Here is a 20,260-nt window from a genome sequence, read left to right as displayed (position 1 = left end):
ACACGAGTCCCAACCTAATCTGTAAGTATTTTTTTATTGTGTGCATAATTGTAGAGTCGTCTTAAGACATCTATGGTGAAATATTCCTGTGGAATAGTTTTCACCGATGTATTTCGGCGGCGCATGTCTGTAATGCAGCTCGCTTTTTACCATGTCTTTCATGTCTCTGTCTTCTACCGAGACAGAGACCACTTAAATAAAACCACACTGATTTTGAGTCAAACCCGTCTTTTTAAATTCAATTTTTATACAGAAAATAATTACAGTGCATGTATTACACCTTATTTCACAGCAGCTTTGCAATTTTATTATATTATTATCGGCTTTCAGCCGAGATCTGGTCGGCACCGCGCAGCGCCGCGGAGGAGGTGCATTCAGGGACCGGTCGGAATTCTAAAAAGCCGATTATCCTCCTGGTGCGTTCAGGGACAACTGGAATTTACTGTATTTGGCGAGAATTTACCGTTGCTTCATTTGCTTAAAAATTATTTAAAGGTGACCTATTATGGCATTTAATGTATATTTTAAACAGGCATTGAATGTCTTAAAAACAAGCTTTTGAAGGTTTTTTCTACATAAATGAGAAATTCAGCCTCTGGGCCATGTCTTTATTTTTACCGTTTCTAACCTTCTCTATGAGGGATTCTGAGGGGAGGGGGGGCTATGTTAATGAGGCTCTGTGCTGATTGGCTGCCTGAATGACGTGTAGCAGAGGAGCTTTAAGCCTGAATCACAATTGTGGGTCAATGATGTATAAGGCCTTTGAGATGCCTATTTTTAAAATACTTAAAATAAAGATGTATTTGGCCATTTTCCAAACATTTGGAATGTAGTGTGCATATATGTGAAAACTTAAAACAAAGGTATTTTAGTGTTTTTAAACCTACATTAATAGGGCAACGACCTTAAAAAAGTCATTGGGGGCGACCGTTATTTATCTCAAAATTAATAGATTTCCTTAACAAAATGTATATTTTAATTATCAGTAATTAAATTAACTTTTCAAGAAAGATAGACTCATGTGTCCTTTCATTTTTGAAAACCATTTTGAAATACATTTTATCTATAATGGAAGTGTCACCCTCATAAAGCCATTTATGCATACTATACTAATGATTTATATTTGAACCAAAACTCATAGACATTAAATTTTGAATTTGCGGATTTCCTAAGTTCTATAGTAAACCATGGTTTGTTAAGGTTTTCAGAGCTTCCTTTATCGGTACACACCTGTATCATAGCACAACTTAAAGAAAAGTCTCCTGGCGCCATGGCCCAAACCCAACAGGAAGTCGGCCAGTTTGAATTAATCATGTAATTTTGGCGCAATTTATTCCATTCCTTCAGCCGCTTCTTCGCCAGAACCGTAACGTGCACCCAGGTGTGTTATACATCAAAATGTGCGTCTCCATCCTGCAATAACGTGCATAACTTTTCTCAGTCAAAAGCGTTACCGTGGCGATGATAGACGCCAAAAAGCGCGCCCCCAATTCATCTGATTGGTCCATACAGATAAAACTTCGTGCCTCAAGTCCCACAATACGCTTTGACGTACATGCACAAAAATCAGTACACACCTGTATCATGTCGCAAATTAAAGGAAAGTCTCTTGGCGCCATGGCCGAAACCGAACAGGAAGTCAGCCATTTTGAACATTTTGAATTCATCGTGTAATTTTGGCGCAATTTATGCCATTTCTTCGGTCATTAATTCAGCCCGAACCCTAACGTGCACCCAGGTGTGTTATACGTCAAAACGTGCGTCTCCATCCTCCGACACCACGCATTACTTTTCTCTTTCAAAAGCGTTACCGTGGCGACGCTAGACGGCAAAAAGCGCGCCCACCCTTCATCTGATTGGTTCAGACAGAAAAAACTTTGCGCCTCAAGCCCCATAATACGGTTTGACGTACATGAACGAAAATTGGTACACACCTGTATCATGTCGCAACTTAAAGAAAAGCCAGGCCTGTCGATACATTTGATATTTCATGGTTTGCATTAATGGGCGTTGCCTAACGGCTCAACAGCGCCCACTAGAATACCTTTCTCTCCCATAACTTTTGAAAGGTTTGACATAAAGAGTCGTGGGTGGTGTCATCGGACTCGGTATTGAGTCCTTGACCATAATTGGCGAAAATTAGCCCCGCCCCTTCTTCTGATTGGTTGTCCCTATTTCCTGCTATAACATTTGAATATTTTGACATAGACAGTCGTGGGTGGTGTCATCAGATTCTGTATGGAGTCCTTGAGCTTCATTGGCCTGAATTAGCCCCGCCCCTTCTTCTGATTGGTTGTCCCTTTTTTCTGCTATAACTTTTGAATGGTTTGACATAGGAAGTCGTGGGTGGTGTCATTTCTGATATGCTTATGGGGGGCGGTGGCCGTGAGTGCGAGGGCCCGTTCATCGCTGCTTGCAGCTTTAATTTCATTTGTAATACAATCGTTTTTACATAAACATGTTAATTGCACTTTGCACTCTGCATTTGGCACCTTGGGGATTTTGATTTTGTGTTGACTGTAATGTGGATTTAGTCAGCCATGTTTAAATTTATTTATTTATTTTTTTTTAACCATGTGAAAATGTTAATAAATAGAATCTGTTCTGTGTCCATGTCATGTCTTGATTTTGATTATTGATTTAGATCTGATTTCCACAACTCAAAAGAGCTTGAGACTCTTCTTGGCTTTCTTCCACATTAATTAATGCTTTATAAACCATAAACAGTATTCACTTTAGGAATGATCACAGAAGACTCAACTTACTATTAACAACTACCTAAATTATTCAGGCACTGCAGTATTAGTAAATCCAACATTCATGTGTTATTAAGTATGAAGAAGCCATGAGTAACCGTACATCACTAATAGATGTGTAAAGTTTGAGTCATGCTTAATTGATACTATTCATTATGAATTAAGTTATTATTCATGGGCAATTAATGCTAAAAAGGTGTAATTATTGAAAAACTGCTACCATAAACATTTACATTTATTTGGAATTTCTTCTAAATAGATTTTTGTGTCTGTAATGTTCTGTCTGCTTGTATTGTAATAACAAACAACAGCATTTAATCTCTTGGTTCTTTAATTGAATGTCTGCTGTTGAAGTGATTGTGTAGCTCTGCCACTGAAGCAACTCCAGGAGTATTTCTTCACTGTAAACATCAGATTTTAAGAGCTGCTTGCTCAATTATCACAAAAATTACTTAAAAAAAAAGAACAAGAAAATGTTTTTTCCTGTAAAGAGCAATAACATATAAAATCTAAGGGTTTGGTATCTTATACAACATAAGATGGTGTTTGGACTGCAGGGGAACTAACATGTCATGTTGTCCTGTAATAGACTTGAAGCAATTACCACATAGAAAACAGAAAAAAGGAAGGCATTAAAAGGGGGGAATGCTGGACAAACGACCATATGAAGATCTTTAAAATCTCATAATTTATTCAGTTGCTTGGATAAGAATGAGAAGTGAGAGGCAGCAATATGGGCCATAAAAGGAAGAGAAACAAAATACTTGAGTGATTGTAGAGCCCTACTGACTTTCATCATTTATTCAACAGTTCAGCAGATTGAAAGAGAAAAGCAGGGAGGTAAAGTGAGAGCAAAAAAGATAGTGAGAGAGCATAAGATACTTTAAAATACCCAGTAAGAACTTTATATTAGCTTTCTGAGTCTTCCTTCTCTATTTCAGTCTTTGACCATCAGCTGCAGAGCTGCAAGGCTGCCGCTGAGGAGGGCATGCCATACAGTGCCACAATGAGCTAATTATATTTAGGGTGAAGAGGCTTTGCAGTTGGTCACGGAGGATTGGGAAATGTAGCAGGAGCAGGATCAGCTTGGTCTCAGCTCAGAACCCAAATAATTTACTTTCCACTGAAGCTTAGGAAAAAGAACTTGGAATGAGTTACTTCATCAGATTCAGTGAAGTGAGTGAGATTCCTGCCCGTTGCCCGGAAAGATTTCATCAGAAAAATATTCAGCATTACTATAAAAACAAAAAGTAACATTCTACAATAGAGCATTTGTGAAAAGGAAAAAATACTGCAACTGCAGATTAAGATTTTGGTGGAAAGGGCAGTAACATTTAAAAAATTCCAGATACCACCACCTATGTTCTTTTTATTGTGTGCAAAGGAATAATCATAAGAGCCACATTCATGGGAGGTGAGCTATCTGAACCGGCAGAGCAATGCAGACAAACTGTGTTTACCTGTTTGACATCAGTTCACAACAAAAGTTCTATTTAAGTTGTGTCATGGACTCAGTTTCCCATACTTCTTAACACAACTCACTCTTTTGAGATTAGTACAGCAGCCTGGGGGAAGTGCAGAAAGATACACAGACAATTAAAGCTGCAAGCAGCGATGAACGGGCCCTCGCACCCTTGTGTACGTTCAGGCGTGCTGCAGTGGAAGCGCTTGTATGACTTGCATGTAGATTCTTCAGGCCTGGACATTTAGCGGATGACACCAGCCACGACTCTCTATGTCAAACCATTCAAAAGTTATGGCAGAAAATAGGGATTATAAAATATCGACCAATCAGAAAAAGGGCAGGGCTAATTTGCACCAATTAAGGTGAAGGAGTCAAAACCGAGTCCGATGACACCACCCACGAGTCTTTATGTCAAACCATTCAAAAGTTATGGCAGAAAGTAGGAACTATTAAATATTGACCAACCAGATGAAGGGGGGGGGGGGCGTGCTTTTTGGCGTCTATTGTCGCCACGGTAACGCTTTTGACTGAAAAAAGTAATGCGCAGGATGGAGACGCACATTTTGATGTATAACACACCTGGGTGCACGTTACAGTTTGGGCGAAGAAACGGCAGAAGAAATGGCATAAATTGCGGCAAAATTACACAATTAATTCAAAATGGCCAACTTTCTGTTCGGTTTCAGCCATGGCGCCAGGAGACTTTTCTTTAAGTTGCGACATGATACAGGTGTGTACCGATTTTCGTGCATGTACGTCAAAGCGTATTGTGGGGCTTGAGGCACGAAGTTTTCTAGGGGACGCTGTTGAGCCCATTAATGCAAACCATGAAATATCAAATTTATCGCCAGGCCTGGCTTGCGTGCAAAATTTGGTGACATTTGGGGCACGTTTAGGGGGGCAAAAAGGCCGTCCTTTCGTCGGAAGAAAGAAAGAAAGAAAAATTCCTACACATACAATAGGGCCTTCGCACTGTAAGTGCTCGGGCCCTAATAATATTTGTGGTCAGTATTGTTATTCGTTCACCAACCTGTACGTAAAAATTATTCACTTCCTTAAAGACACTTTGGATCGCCTTTGGATTGCTCGGGCCCTAATAAATGTTATGATGTTATGAAAATGTAAAAAAGAAAAATGTTTATATACTGTAATGTCAGCTTTTCTTCGTATAGCATATAGGATCAAGTTGGAATGAATATGAAGGACTAAAAGAAAAGTTTCCCTGTATTATCCAACTACAGTAGAGGACAATTTCCTAAAAGTTACTCTCATGTCACAACCATCCATCCATCCATTTTCTATACCCGTCTTATCCTTTGCAGGGTCACGGGAGTCTGCTGGAGACTATCCCAGCTCATCACAGGATTACACCCTAGACAGTTCACCAGTCCAATGCAGGGCCACATATACACACATGCATACTCAAATTCCCACCTACGGGCAATTTAGAATCATCAATTAACCTAGCATGCATGTGTTTGGACTGGGAGGAAGCCGGAGTACCCGGAGTAAAGGCAGGCACGGGAGAACATGCAAACTCCATACAGAAAGACTCCCACTGGGCCAGAGAGTCGAACCCGGAACCTTCTTGCTGTGAGGCAACAGTGCTCACCACTAGACCACCTTACTGCCCTATGTAACAAATCATACATCAATATTTAGTGGTATCATGATTCTCTATAAAGAAGAGCTTAGTTTGGTGGTTATAGTGGATGCATTTAACCTTCTATGGCTAAACATTTTGTAACTGTTATTTATAAAGAATGTCACTTTGCATGTTTACAGTGTCTCACTTTTAAAATAATTCAAGTATTGAATATTGAATATCTTAAATGTATATATAGCAAGGGATATAATATATCTTTATTTTAAATTTTACTCTTGGAAGATAAACCCCTTACTAGGTAAAATGCCAGTTGATTGATCTAAGCTGCTTTTATTCAAGCTATTGGTAGACGTTTTGTTGGTGACAAAGTGAGGCCCTGTCTGAATAATGAGACTGCATTCGTAATTTGTCTCCAAACATACTGGGAAGGCAGGTACTTGTTATCCTTTAGCAGCTGTTCCACTGAAAATGACAAGAACCAAGTATAACAGAGCGCAGACACCTGGTCCACAACGACCACTTCCACACACATGCCTTCAGACAGGGTCAGGCTGCCAGATGCTGACCACAAAAAGTAATTGAGAGGAGAAATGAAGAGACAAAAGGCGAGCAAACAACAGATGGCGATAGGAAAAAAAACAAGTGTGAAAGAAAGGGAGAAGGGTGCTTGTTAAGCCTTGAGGGAGGAGAGATGGGACACGTGGGTATCTGGACGAGAGCTAACAAGAAATGCAATAAAGTCCAATTGGGGGACTGAAAGGCTGGAAAAGAAAGAAAAGCAGTGACAGCAATGGGAAATGGGAAGAATTTCGCATGAGGCAGGGTGGCATGATGGAGAGATGGACTTAAAAGGATGACCAGCACAGCAGAGGTCGAGAAAAGTGTAACAGTGTGCATCGCACCACATCACTCAAGTGGAGGAGGAGAGGACGAATGGAGATATAGGAAAAGAGAGGAAGACTGCAAGATGGACATAGTGGAGGGTAAAGGAAAGAGAAGCAAATGGATGAAGTGTTTATACATGTGTGTGTGTATATATATATATATATATATATATATATATATATATATATATATATAGATAGATAGAGAGATACTGCATTAACTATTAGATCAATTATTAGCCAGGTTTGTTTATGTAGTGCAATTTGAGGTTGATGGACCTCAGTGAAGGCATCTGCCCTCTTGAGCATCCTTCCCCGCTGTTGTGTGGTTCTTTGTGCTCGCTGTGCTGACATGATCCTGTCCATGAGTCATTCTGTGTGCTCATATTACATGTGTGTGCTGAGTTTTAATGTGCGTGCCCCATTTTCCCATATTCAGTTTTAAATCTCAGGAACGACTGAAGCTCAGGAAGTAGAGTGGTTGTCTTCTAGTAGGCTGGTTGCTGATTTGATCCGACATTTGCCCACTTTGGGAAGTGGAAAGGTGTTTACATATTTAGACTGTATCGTACAGTATCTCAGTGTTACTTTGCCTGAATGCTTAGATTTTCTGCCTTTTAACAATAAATTGATTTACCAGAAATTCTTGTATTTTTTTACGTTTGTTACAAGGTGAGGTTTTGGACCCATATGCAGCACACGGAGCACACGGTGGTAGTTTGTCTGGTTTGCTTTATTACCCTCAACAGGGACGAAGAGCAGGCAGGAATGCAAGACAAGGATCAGGCAGCAATCGGTGTCAAGTTCGGAGGACAAGGTCAGGTAACGGAGAGCAGGAGACAAGGCAGGATCCAGGAACAGGCAGGGTCGGCAACGGGAGGTCAAGACAGGGAATGCTGGAGGGTCTTGCATCTACAAACAGAGTGACGATCTGGCAGTGAGAGTGCAGGAGTTAGGAGCTTTTATGCTGTCCTGATTGTTGAGGAGCTGCAGCTGGGAGAGGAGGTGAAAGGAGTGAGTGAAGAGGTGGGCGTGGCTAACGAGGTGGGCGTGGCTAACGAGGTGGGCGTGGCTGGCAGATGGAGTGAGCAGGAGAGAGTGGAGTGATAAACCACTGAAGGCTGGAGGACCAACCATGACAATGTTTTCTTTTTAATCATGGAGTCTTACTGGGTCTTGTTCCATGGAACTCATGGTTGTTCAAAAAGGATTGATAGTGAGGTGAGACCGCAATGTATCATGCTTTTTTTTTGGATATGGTCTTTGGCTCTTTGGCTACTATCTCCACTGTTGTGGCCAAGCCATATGTTATAGTCCCATGGACCTTATATCTTCTATTAATGTGTGCATCTGTTATCACAAGAGCATGAAGGTGCTTGGTTGATGGTCTCATTTTCCCTTCAACATGCGTGTATAGATAAATACATCTTTATAACAGAACAATTATAAATCGTGCCCAGGGAAGAGATCAGCATTAATTGACAAGTCAGTCTTGCCGAATCATGTATTGAACTGTCGGAAGCTGTTAAGTTGTGATTATGTGATAGGATGGCTGAAATAACGTAACAACTCAAAGTGAGAGCTCTGCAGTTTTGATTTCCTGCTTCTGGGATACAGCAAATGCAGCATGATGTGAAGCTGTAGGTAGAGATGAAGATGAGGAGCCCGGTTGTTTCTACTCCAAACTAGGTCTGTGACATAAAAGCATCCTGCAAATCTCACCAACTCACGCCATGAGATATTTTGGGATCATAGCAGCCCCAACCCAACAGACGGGGGTTGCATTATGGATGGGTTTTTCATTTAAACGTCACTCCAGACACCCAAGTCTATGCTTTCAAGCATAGAAAGCTATATTTATGTATTTATGTTTTTCTTTTTTTCATAATATGTGTCTTGACAGAGAGCATTGTCCAGTAATATTAGGTTGTAAAGTGAATGAAATGCTTAAAATCCATAAAAAATTGTGCATCTCCATCATGTGTGGACCACTAGCACTCAACAGAACAGCATCATATTTATTGCTGGTGGGCACAGAAACAAAGGCTGGAAACTCTAAAGGTGACTTTTGTTGCTATTTTTTTATCTGTTTTGATATTTTTGGAGTTTAGCTGTGATGGATAGCTAAACTCGTGAATGTCAATATCATGTCGGGACAATGCAACGTTAGCTTATTTCTGGAGCTTACCAGTAAACAATAATTCCAGTGGTGGTAAGGAGAGTACCAGGATCTCCATGGATAACCTAATAACAGATGTTGGAGGCCCCGAATGCCACATCAGTGAGGACCTCAAGCGAACGGTTAACTCTGCTGTTGGAGATCCAACCTTCGCCTTTTTTTTACCACAGTTCAACAGAACGCATTCTTATATACTGTATAACAGCCTGGTGGCAAAACTCTGATGCCTCTGGCAAGACAGCCATCCATCAAATCATCAACACAGCAAAAAATCATTGGAAGCTCTCTGTCCCTGTGGAGGACATCTACAGGTCCTGCTGCCACAACAGGACCTGCATTGTTGTGGGGGATATGACACACCCATTCCATCACCTGCCTCACTACTGCTATCTGGAAGACGCTACAGAGGCATAGGGACTCACATTTCTATATTCAGGAACAGCTTCTATCCAGCAGCCATTACTGACATGGACTCTTACCAACCACTCTCAATGCTGGCTTGAACTATTATACGTGCAATACCTATGATAAGAAGTCTGGTTCCTTTCTGTAAGCATTATATTATTATTTTTTTCCATTTTAATGAAGGACCGAATTTTGTTGCTGTGCAACAGGCTATGAGAATAAAGCTATCCTATTCTTTTCTGTTTTGTTCTGTTCTGCCGTCAATACATTAAGCTCAAATACGCTGACGTTTACAAAGACGCGCTTATTGGTCTGAATGTCTTAATGCTGTTTGAACAGCTTATTTGAGATCACAGTGGGCACGCTGGGAACAGCCCTCCAGCCAATTCTCCAAAGGCCCCCAGTGTGTGAGTGTTCGTAACTGTTTGCTAATGGGAATATAGATGTGAATTAACTTTGCCAGTAAGCCTCTTCATTTTGTTGTAATGACATCGATGTGATGTTTCTGCTGTTATGCTATTCCAAACAACATTTAATGGGGTTGGAGTCAGGGGACATTGAGGAAAGAGAGGGTGGGAAGCTCTACAGAAAAAAAGATGGAAAAAGCAATTTTAACTTTCTTTGTTCACATAAATGATGACTGGTTTAACCGCCTCTTAAATTCCCAGTGTTTTGGTGGTCAAATGGAAAAGATAGTAGCAAACTACATTCCTATTATTCTTATGTTTTTGTCTGAATCCATGTCCTGCTGAGTGATGTGAACACACACCCACACAAATGCAACTGATCAGTCTCAGTTTTGGCACCGAGCCCCGTCTCTGTGCTCCTTAACAAATCGGGGGCATAATGGATCCCACGTAACATCAGAGTGAACACATGGCAACACAGGGGAAAACATGTGCTTGAAGGCATAATTGAAACGTTTTAATATGAGACGGAAAATCAGTGCATGTAAGCAAATTCAAACAAGCAAACAAATCACGAGCACAATTACGCTCCACATATCAAGGTACTGCACGTAAAAAAAAGACAAACTTGTATTAGCCTAGCCATTAGTGTTTTTAGTAAAAGAGATGCTTTCACTCACAGAGGCTTTTAATGATGAACCAAGAGAAACATTTAGTAGATTTTTCAGTGGTGTTTAGAACAAGAATGCTCTTGTATTAAAAAAAGTACTTCTGTTTTTTTTTTCTTCTTCAAAGAAAATGATAATTGATAATGTACTGTAAGCACTGGAGCCCAATACTTCACATGATTCAAGATCAAAGTGTCTTATTATACATCCTTTGCTTGCAAACATCTTTTTCTTTCCAGCTTTCAGTTGTCTTAACGTTTTAAAGATTGTACTCGCTGAGCTGATGCAGGGATGATCCTGCCTCTTCAGTGAACTGCATTTCATGTACAAACCATTACATTGATGGAATGCTTCCTTAATGATACCCCAGTTACCATTTGCATACTTAAGAATACAGAACTTATATAACCTTGGTAGTGCAACGCAAATGCTAAAACACATTTTTATGTTGCAGGATTGTCCAACATTTATAGTCATACTTGAATAAAAGATGCCAAACATATGGGTGAAATAACTGCCATTTACCAATATCAGATCTGACACTAGGTTTGAATTAATTCCATCCAAGTTTTTCCTGAGTCATGTTTCCGAGTAATAACTTTAATTATCTAAAAATATACATATTTACTGTCCACATTCATTTCACCCAGAAGCTGTTGTAGACCTCCTTCTGTTTTCTTCATGACGCCTCAGTTCAGTGTCTGCTGTACGTACATACATACACACATACACGCACACATACACACACACACACATACACACATACACGCACACATACACACATACCTACACACATATACATGGAAAATCCATGAGCTTGTGATATCCCACCCTTTACGGAAAAAAAAAACATTTGTCTTGGGGGGTCCAATTATTCCACCTCCAATTCTTCTTCATTATTACGGTGACTGAAAGGAACTTTGTTTGCGGTAACCACATTGAGTCTGAAAGTCATGTTGACTTTGGTATCAGTGTCACAGCTCTGCCGGTCCAATGTTACTGTTGCATAAACACGTTTGTGTAGAGATAGAGATTGCATTGCAGTGCCTGAGACATGAGAAAAAAGATAGTAAATTAGATTCTTTGGGAGAAATGTTGCACAACTTTGAATTTGACTGAAATTGCCACACAATTTATGCTGAAGAGACAGGAACACACAGAGCTAGCTCAAACTGTCAAGTCAGCCACAACAGCTGTAACAAAGCGTTAGATTGAATGAAAGGATGAATGAATGAATGTTTTTCCCAGTGGCTGTGTGCCACCTGATCGCGTGTATGAACAAACCGCCTTTGCCACAGTTACAGCCTTTCCAGCTGATTCGTACTGATGAAAGAGTTTGCCAATTCTAGGATTGAAAGATATTCAATTATACACTTGACTTGTCTCCTCTTGTAGTCAGTATGTTCTTGTCACTGCTGAGCAGAAGCACCCCACTGGCTGTGCTGTTTCACAGATAATATTGTTTCAGACGCGAGTTCTCTCTGTCATAGACAGTAGAAGTTGCTAACAAGGCATTAAGCGGACATATTTGAACATGTCCAAAATTATAAAATGAGCATTCAGTAGCTTGTGACCCTACTATGATACGTGGTATTCCATTAGCATGTCTTAAAATTGGAAAAATCCACTGAAAGTAAGGCTGACTCACTCTATGATCCAAATTGGCTTTTAAACATAATTTTCCATATGTAGGTTGTAGCTCAGGGGTTGTTGTTTCTTGTAATGAGGACAATATCGACTTTAATAAGCATAGAGAGGAAAGGAAGGGCAATTAGCCATGTTACGTGTTGGAAGTGTTCGGTAAGAAGATCTCTAAATTGACAATTCTTTAAGGGATTCTTATAGAAAGAATATCAAATAATTAAATAAAATATAGGCTATATATATATATATAGTATTGTAGCACTTGTTACCTCCACAATGAGCATTTTTACGTATTATTATTTCCTCATGAGGCCTACATTAAGTCTGCAAGTTAACTTCGTCAAATGAGCTGTGTGAGTGTTGAACTGATATAAAACTAATGATGGTGATATCCCCATTATGTAAAAAGACTTATACATTACACAGAGGTGAGATAAAGTTAATTTTCATTTAGATAAGAAGCTATTAAAGACCTCCAAGACCCTCTAAAAGGACTATTGAGAGTATTCAGACACTTATTTTGCTTGGAAGTGATCTAGGTCACCCCTCCTTCCTGATGAAGAGGAGATGAACGGAGTAAGAACAATGGAGTGGTATTGCATGTATGTAAAGCTGATAGGCGTTAAGAGTTACAGGGTCATTCCAATTATAGTCACCCAGTAACAATGGTGGGAGATGTGAAGAGAACACATGGCTCAGTATCTCCCTCTCTGTTTCTGCCTCTCTTCCCATCTCCATTTGACCCTGCAGCAATCAGTCAGGAGTCCACGCTGATTGCAGATTGTGTGAGCATGATTGTGTTCATGTGATACAGTACATTGTGTGCCACTTATAATTTTGATGTTTTGTTTGTTTTTTTTCAAAGCAAAGAATGTCTGAAAGTGAATTTTCAAACCTGTGCATAATGAGTCACAATGAGACATGGTGTGCTTGGTGGGCAGCAGTATGACATGCTTTTTGTTTAAGATTATAATTTGAGAATTCATTGATATATGTTTTAGAGGGCATTAAGCATTAGGTATCAACAAATGTTCATATAGAACAGTGTGCAGGACCTTTTGACTTTTAAAATGAATAGACACATTGCAACTACACTTGCAACCCAGGTGATGTTGGGACGTATCAGTTCAACACCACTTTATTTTTACAGCACATCTGCACAAATAAGCACTCAAGAAATGTGGCTCAAGGTTGCATTGGATTTTTCTGTGTATCTCAGGTTTCTTAAAGGTTAAGTATTGACATTTAGGGAAAAGAAAATAAGTATGAAATAAGTTGTAGATCAATTGGTTATAGACATAATGATTAGTCGCAGCCCCAAATATCATCCACTTTATGTCAACATATACTTTTTATAGATGTAGGGCCATAATAAGTGTCTGGGCGTGAATAATTCTGTCAAAGTGCTGTATTATCAAGTTATTTTCACATATTGGTTTAAGGGTTGGATTTTTTAATATACTGGATACGAGATGGGATCTAAAGTTGTTTAGATTTTCATTAGTCAGTACGTTTTAAGACGTGGAATGTGGCTCATTAACACTTTTATTAAGTGAAGGAAATCTGAGCTCAGCTAAAATATGAGGACACACAGAGAGCAGAAACAAAATGTTTGTCTTTAACAACTGTGGCAGAGTGGAGGAGCTGCAGCCACTCAGGCTGACGGGGCACAGGTGTGGCCCGTCAACCTCATCACCCTGCCAGCCTCATAAAGAGGACTGAGGAGTCAGACTGGGGCTGAAGCTGCTGGCGTGAGGTGCTTGTACACTGTGTGTTGGTGAAACTGGGTAAATAAAAGGGTTCTTCACAAAGCTCCGTGTCTCTCCATCCTGTCGGTCGGGCCCCGTGGCAGCGAGACCTGCTACAACAACATTTTATGGGCATTTCCCCATAACTTTTTCCCAGCTTCATTGGTACCAAGAATTCCCCAACATCAATTTTGCTTTGATGTCTTTACTCTTTGGCATTGTGTAAGAACACAGCTGAATGCCTCATACCAGGAAACTTCCCAAACCTCTGCTTTTATGGTCTACACACCTGCTAAGGATTAGTTCAAGTCCATTTGATTAGCAGCACGTGACTTATACCTGCTCTTTTAATTTCTGCAGAAGCACTAAAGTTGTTCTTAGGTTTTCACACACAAATCCAAGAAGAGTTAGGATAAGAAGGTGACATTGTTATGTTGGAGCAGAATGTTTGCATCATTAGAACGTGCATAAGTGAACTTTCTGAAATCTGTGGAAACTATGAACCCTTATACAGCTGGTTGAAGGTTAAGATGTATTTACTGTAGGCATCCATACATGCATGGTTACTGAACTTCTAAGCAAATTCAAGTCAATAGGTATTCCAAGACAGACAGAACCCATATGCTTAGGATAGGATAGGATATCCCTGTCAGTGCCTTTGTCAGGCTGGTGTGGTGAGGACCCAGATGCAGGAGAGAGAGGGAGGCCGGAGGCAGGAGTTCTCAAAAAACAAAAAGGATTTATTCCAACAAAGGCAAAAACAAAAGCGCTGCTTGGCAGGATCAAGATTAACTGGAACAGGGATCAAAAACCAGGAGCACATGGAAGGAAGCACAGTACGGACCGACAGGGAACAAGGGAATGACAAGACCAGATATACTCAGGGGATAACGAGACACGACGAGACACAGGTGCAGACAATCAGGGCAGATGGGAGAAAGGCGGGGCAAAACAGAAACTCAAAGACTGGGGGAGGGAAGTGTCAAACCCTGAAAATCCCCATCAAAAGGAACATGAATTTTTTTTCTGCGCATGTTCTCTTCACAAGGAATCTTGGTCTTTTGAGTCCAGGAAGCGACATAAGGAAATTCTCACGCCAGTCGGCGTCGGTGAACTCCATCATTACGACCCGTTCCCACCAGTCCTGACTGCACCTTCATCCAAAGTGTCCGGGGTGCTCTGGTGAAAACGGGTAGCATGGATATGGATGGCACAGCTCCGGCTCCGTTTGCCATTTCTTCACGTTCTTGCCTTCCATTAATGAAGAAGGCGACGAGGTGTTTAGTCCTGGTGGTGGGTCAGTACTTGACTGCATGTAAACGTAGTCAGTGTTCCTGGTAGTTGTGTGAGTTTGAATGCATGTTGGCAGACAGGTAGAGAGGTCAGCCACACAATGGCTGTAACACAACATCTTACTAAAAGCACAGTATACTTGTTTTAGCTGTGCTGAAAATAAAGTGACAAGAATCTTAAACAGACTTTTGGAGCAAAACAGCGACCCGTTGACATTATTTAAAACAGAAAGCCTTCTGTCACTTGTGCATTCTTTTTCCAGGTTCCTGAAGACAGGGAAGCTGCCATTTTTTAACACTACTATGCCAAATCATAGACATGATAAATAGGCCATGATAATAGAGTTCACTGTGATTTCAAAATGCTTGGTTGTAAGATATGACCTTATTTACTGCTCCACTGAGGTCTACACAACACCAATCAACTCAAATAAAGAACATTTGGATTTTTACAAAGTAGAAGAAAAAACCTTTGCGAGAGCTGAGGACTTATTCTGTATTACCTTTGTATGAATAATACAAACAAAGTCTGATTTATTGATTAATATGTAAATGGGGACATTGTGGAACATAACAAGGATATCACTTTGGTGGATTACTTTTTCTTTCAACACACAAATTAACAATTGTCATTGCCCACTCAAATAAGTTGTGAGGAGTTACCCCCACCCCCCCACACTGCAGGATGGCAGGACCGGTCCCCTAAGTTTGAGCCTTCATGAAATACTGGCTGATCAAAGTTTTTTCCAAGACTGCCATCGGAGCACTGCAATTAAAATTTAAAAGCACTGAGCCTTGGCACTGACTGCGTTTTTCTGTTGCTCACCTCTTAGCAAATGAGAAAAACAATTGATTTATTTTCACAGTTTCATGGACTGTTGGAATACTGGAATGGAACCAAGCCATCCTTAATCTTATTAGTAAAACTGTTCTGTCTACTGTGCCAAGTAAAAGTTTCAGCTGTGTTTTACTTCACAAAATGTTCTTTTGAAAAATGTTAACTCACCATTTGTTTTCCATGGCTTTCAGCTGTAAACACCCAATGCCTAGGCAAGCAAAGACAGACATAGTTCGATATAGTGGAGCGGTTAGAGCATGTTGGGGAAGACCAAAGCAGAACGAAACAATGATAAATTGGTCTTACATTCACCAGGTCTCTACAAACATGATTTTAGTTTCCCATCTATGTCTCCTTGAAGGGAAATAATTTTAACATTAACATAGCCTTTATTTTGAAGCAACTTTTTTTTTCCTATTTGTTATGCTCTATTAAAGGAGCATGAGGTAGGATTGAGGCAGGATTTATGAAAAAAATTCGTATATGTTTTAAGTTTTCTAGTAATAATGTCAGATGAAGCGTTCCAAACCAAAAAGAATGAGCCCTCTAGTGTATCTCTCCGTTGCCTTGAAAAGGCTGTGTGCTGCAAAATGTGCTGCAATTCGGTCCCGAATTTCCCGCGCTGGGCTGCGGATGTGACGTCACATGACGCTGCATGCGCGTTCTCCCCGTTCTCCCGTGCCGGCTTCGCTGTTGGCTGCAGTACCCCCAACAGCCGTCGTGGTGAAGGGTGGCGCTAGAGAGTCTCATTTCTTAAAAGGAGCCTCATGCTCCTTTAAAGGAGCTTGAGGCTGTGTGCTGCAAAATGTGCTGCAATTGTGGGCCCGAATTTCCCGCGCTGTCCTGCGGATGTGACGTCAAATGACGCTGCATGCGCGTTGTTCCATGATTACTTAAATGGCCACATTTTGGGACCCTCGATAGTTCTCTGGGTTGAATGGGTCCCATTTACAGAGTTCTTCTGCAGGCAGCACAGGTTCGTGTCCTGGCCTATCACTCTTTTTCCTGTCTCTACCTATTTGCTGTCCACTTACTTTACCAATATAGGCCACTAGTGCCACAAAAATCTTTGTACAAAAATGGACACATCTTATATCTGAGATTTATGATTGAAAATATCTTGCATAGGCAAACTGGTTAACACTTACTGTAATGTTTTTAGAAGCCCAGGTTTGACTTGTATCCGTTCTCATCGCCCACCTTTAGGCCCTGTTTAGACCTGGTATTAACAGCCATCCTGAGGGATGCAATCACAAGTGGACAGCTCTAAGTGAAGCTTTTTTTCCCCTATATTTTCCAGCTGTATTGAAAGGTTGAAGTATAAAAATACAACAGTTATGGCAATGACAACACATCAAAAACACGTAAAACAGTAAAAGGCTCTTTAAAGATCGGAATACATCAGAGGACGTCAGTTTGACATTCAAAAGACGTCAGATTTGTAGGCTGCGGTTTAATGTGATTCCACACACACTGCATTTACAAAGCTAAATAATATACCTCCAAAATATAGCCTCAGGGATGTGATCTTGATGCATCCCCAAATGTATTCTGGGTAGTACTTAAGACTGTCCCCTTACGATCGGATCACTCAGGGTGGCTTTTAATACCATGTGTCAATGGGGTTTTATTGTTTTCCCTTGTCTGTGGGTTTAAGGTTGTGGTGTGAAGTTCATACTGTATGTGGATGAATGACTGGAAAGTCCACACATTTAACAGTAATTTGTATGGACACAATAAATATATCAAGCTTTGCACCAAGCCATCAATATGTTTTTGTTCTCTCAATTATGCAACTTAATTCCTTCAACACATCCCTCAGTCACCTTGTTATGTGTAAGCAGCCGAAAAACTGTCTTTGCTACTATTTGATGCAAGGAGCTTTTTGCTCTTGGTAGTTTTTGCTTTGCAAAAGCTTTTCTCCGGTGGCCTGTGCACATGCAACCCAACCAGTGATGAGCAGAGATACTTGTGACAATGTATTTGTGGACACATCTCATGTATAATTGTGTATGAATACAGTCAATGAAAATCAACGACGAGGTAAAGAGAGGCAAATTGATGTTGGTGGGACTAACTGGTACAGAACCAAGTTGGACAGTAGTTACCAGTTACAATTCAAACAATGTTTAAGCAATTTTTGTCACCCTTGCAATCCTACAGTATCCACCTTGATGACTCAGCAAAAGTGAGAGAGCAAGAAGAGGCAGAGCATGTGTAATGTCCTCTCAGAAAGTGATAAAGGTAAAGGCTACGACCTGTGCAAAGCTCAGAGTAGCTGACTGGTAACAATATAATTACATTGCTGTCTGGCAGACAGCCCAGCTCTGTTTTACTCAATATACTGCTGCCAGTCTGGTCAAAGTGAAATTTTACAAGAGAATGAGAGAACAGATAGAAGCAGAATAACAGCACTGATTGTGGAAATTCTTATCTACTGTCCTGCAAGGCCCGGGTTTAGGACAGTTTCTAAAAAAAACAATAGTGTTACTGATTTGTTGTCTTTCTGCCGTGGCTAGTTGGTTTAGTACACACGGTTCAGATGTGTTTTCCTCTTTTATCCTTTTTTTTTTATAGCTCACTTGCAGTTTTTTGAGTAAAGTGCACAATTGTCAAAGCAGCTTTTAGATAAACAGTAATAAGTCACTTATATGCATTCATTTCATTCTGTTCACTTCAAACATTTTCAGAGATCCAGTGATTCAGAAACTGCATACAGCACAGTTGTGCTTTATATGCAAATGCAGTATTTAACTTTCATATTGATGTTAATTTGCTCAGAAAGCCACCCACTCAGGCCGAACGGGCCATGATTTAACACCATATAGTACCAGAAACAACTTCCTTCTCAAAGCACAGTTCCCACAAGCTGCTCCTTTAGTTAGTAAGTAGAAACAAACTGATTCTGTCATCACAGAAATGTCAGACCTATTGTGCTATTTTCTTGGATATGATTATTACCCACTAGTACGGATCTGCCGGTTTATTAAGCAAGATTCAAATCCTTGTGGAAAAGCGGTCACTAGCACTTCAACAACTAATGAGACTTGTGAGTTTTACACTGGAAATCTGCCCCTGTAGTTAAGCATTCTCCAATGATCTGGATTTAGAATTACATGAATGCGCTCATTTCTACTAACACAGCGATATGGTTGACTGCATCTGAATTATGAAGTTGAGTTTAATGGAAGAAATGAGTCAATAAGTGTAAAACAGACTGTTCAGCTGTTGTATCACATCAGCAATTAAAAGCACATTATGTTCAGAAATTGTTTAACATTTGGCTGTTGATGTTGGTGAAACAAGAAATCATGTATTATGTGGGAAAAAGTGAATGCTAGGACTGCATCTAAGAACTATTATAGTCGAATAATCTGGATTATTGAAATAACTCAACTATATCAATATCTTAAAAAAATGTATTTCACTATTAGGTCAAATTACCCTAAAATTGTTAACGGCATGTGCCAACTAACAGGTAAACTTCATTTCAGAAATATTTACTTCTGTGATGAACAGACTTTGCCACTTAAAAAATCACAAAGAATTAACTAAGGACTGGCAAAGTGCTAACACGCACGCACGCACGCACGCACGCACGCACGCATGCACGCACGCACGCACGCACACACGCACACACGCACACACACACACACACACACATATATATATATATATATATATATATATATATATATATATATATATATATATATGACTATATATATATCCAAGCGAATGCAAAGGAAAGGGTTAGATGGAGGGAGATGTTTTGCTGTGGCAACCCCTGAAAGGAATAGCCAAAAGGAAAGAATACCAGAAAGACACTGACAAGGTTACCCAGCATGTCACACATATATTTACAGTCTATGCGCGAGCATTTGTAATGTTTGGTTCTTACTACTGTCACTCTTAAATGGTTGATGCGAATCAAAAGTATTAGTGGAAGTTGTCTCCCATCAGACACCTGAAAGAGAGACAAAAATATCTTTTTTTAACGTTCTGAAGTTGTTATATTGACTGATGTCATTAAAAGAAACATAAACACCATTACTTCTTTCAGAAGTGTCTTAAGGTCGAATCCACACCATGAAACAAGCGTGTGAGGTTGAATGTGTCTAGCGATATATATATTTATTTTATTTGTTTATATTTTAAATTACATTTTATTGGATTATTTTCAGTTATTTTATTTTTTTATATATGATGCGCTGACTGGAGAGCACTTTTAATTTCGTTGTACATAAGTTATAATGACAATAAAGAACTATCTATCCATCTATCTATCTATACTAATAACTGATCATTCAGTGTAAATGGCAGTTTATTTGTTAATGGTGAATGATTTATTTCTGTCAATCTACGTTT

General features: G+C 39.9%; 1 protein-coding gene across 3 annotated transcripts in view; it reads left to right on the top strand.

Moving 5' to 3' along the window:
- lrfn5a (leucine rich repeat and fibronectin type III domain containing 5a) overlaps positions 1-20,260 on the top strand; it is a 193,976-nt gene that overhangs the window by 70,508 nt on the left and 103,208 nt on the right. The gene's annotated exons all lie outside the window — the stretch shown is intronic.

This window comes from Cololabis saira, chromosome 16, assembly GCF_033807715.1.
Source record: "Cololabis saira isolate AMF1-May2022 chromosome 16, fColSai1.1, whole genome shotgun sequence".
In the NCBI taxonomy this organism is placed as follows: Eukaryota; Metazoa; Chordata; class Actinopteri; order Beloniformes; family Belonidae; genus Cololabis; species Cololabis saira.
The sequence above is the reverse complement of the archived record's forward strand: the minus strand, read 5'-3'. Positions and strand labels throughout refer to the sequence as shown.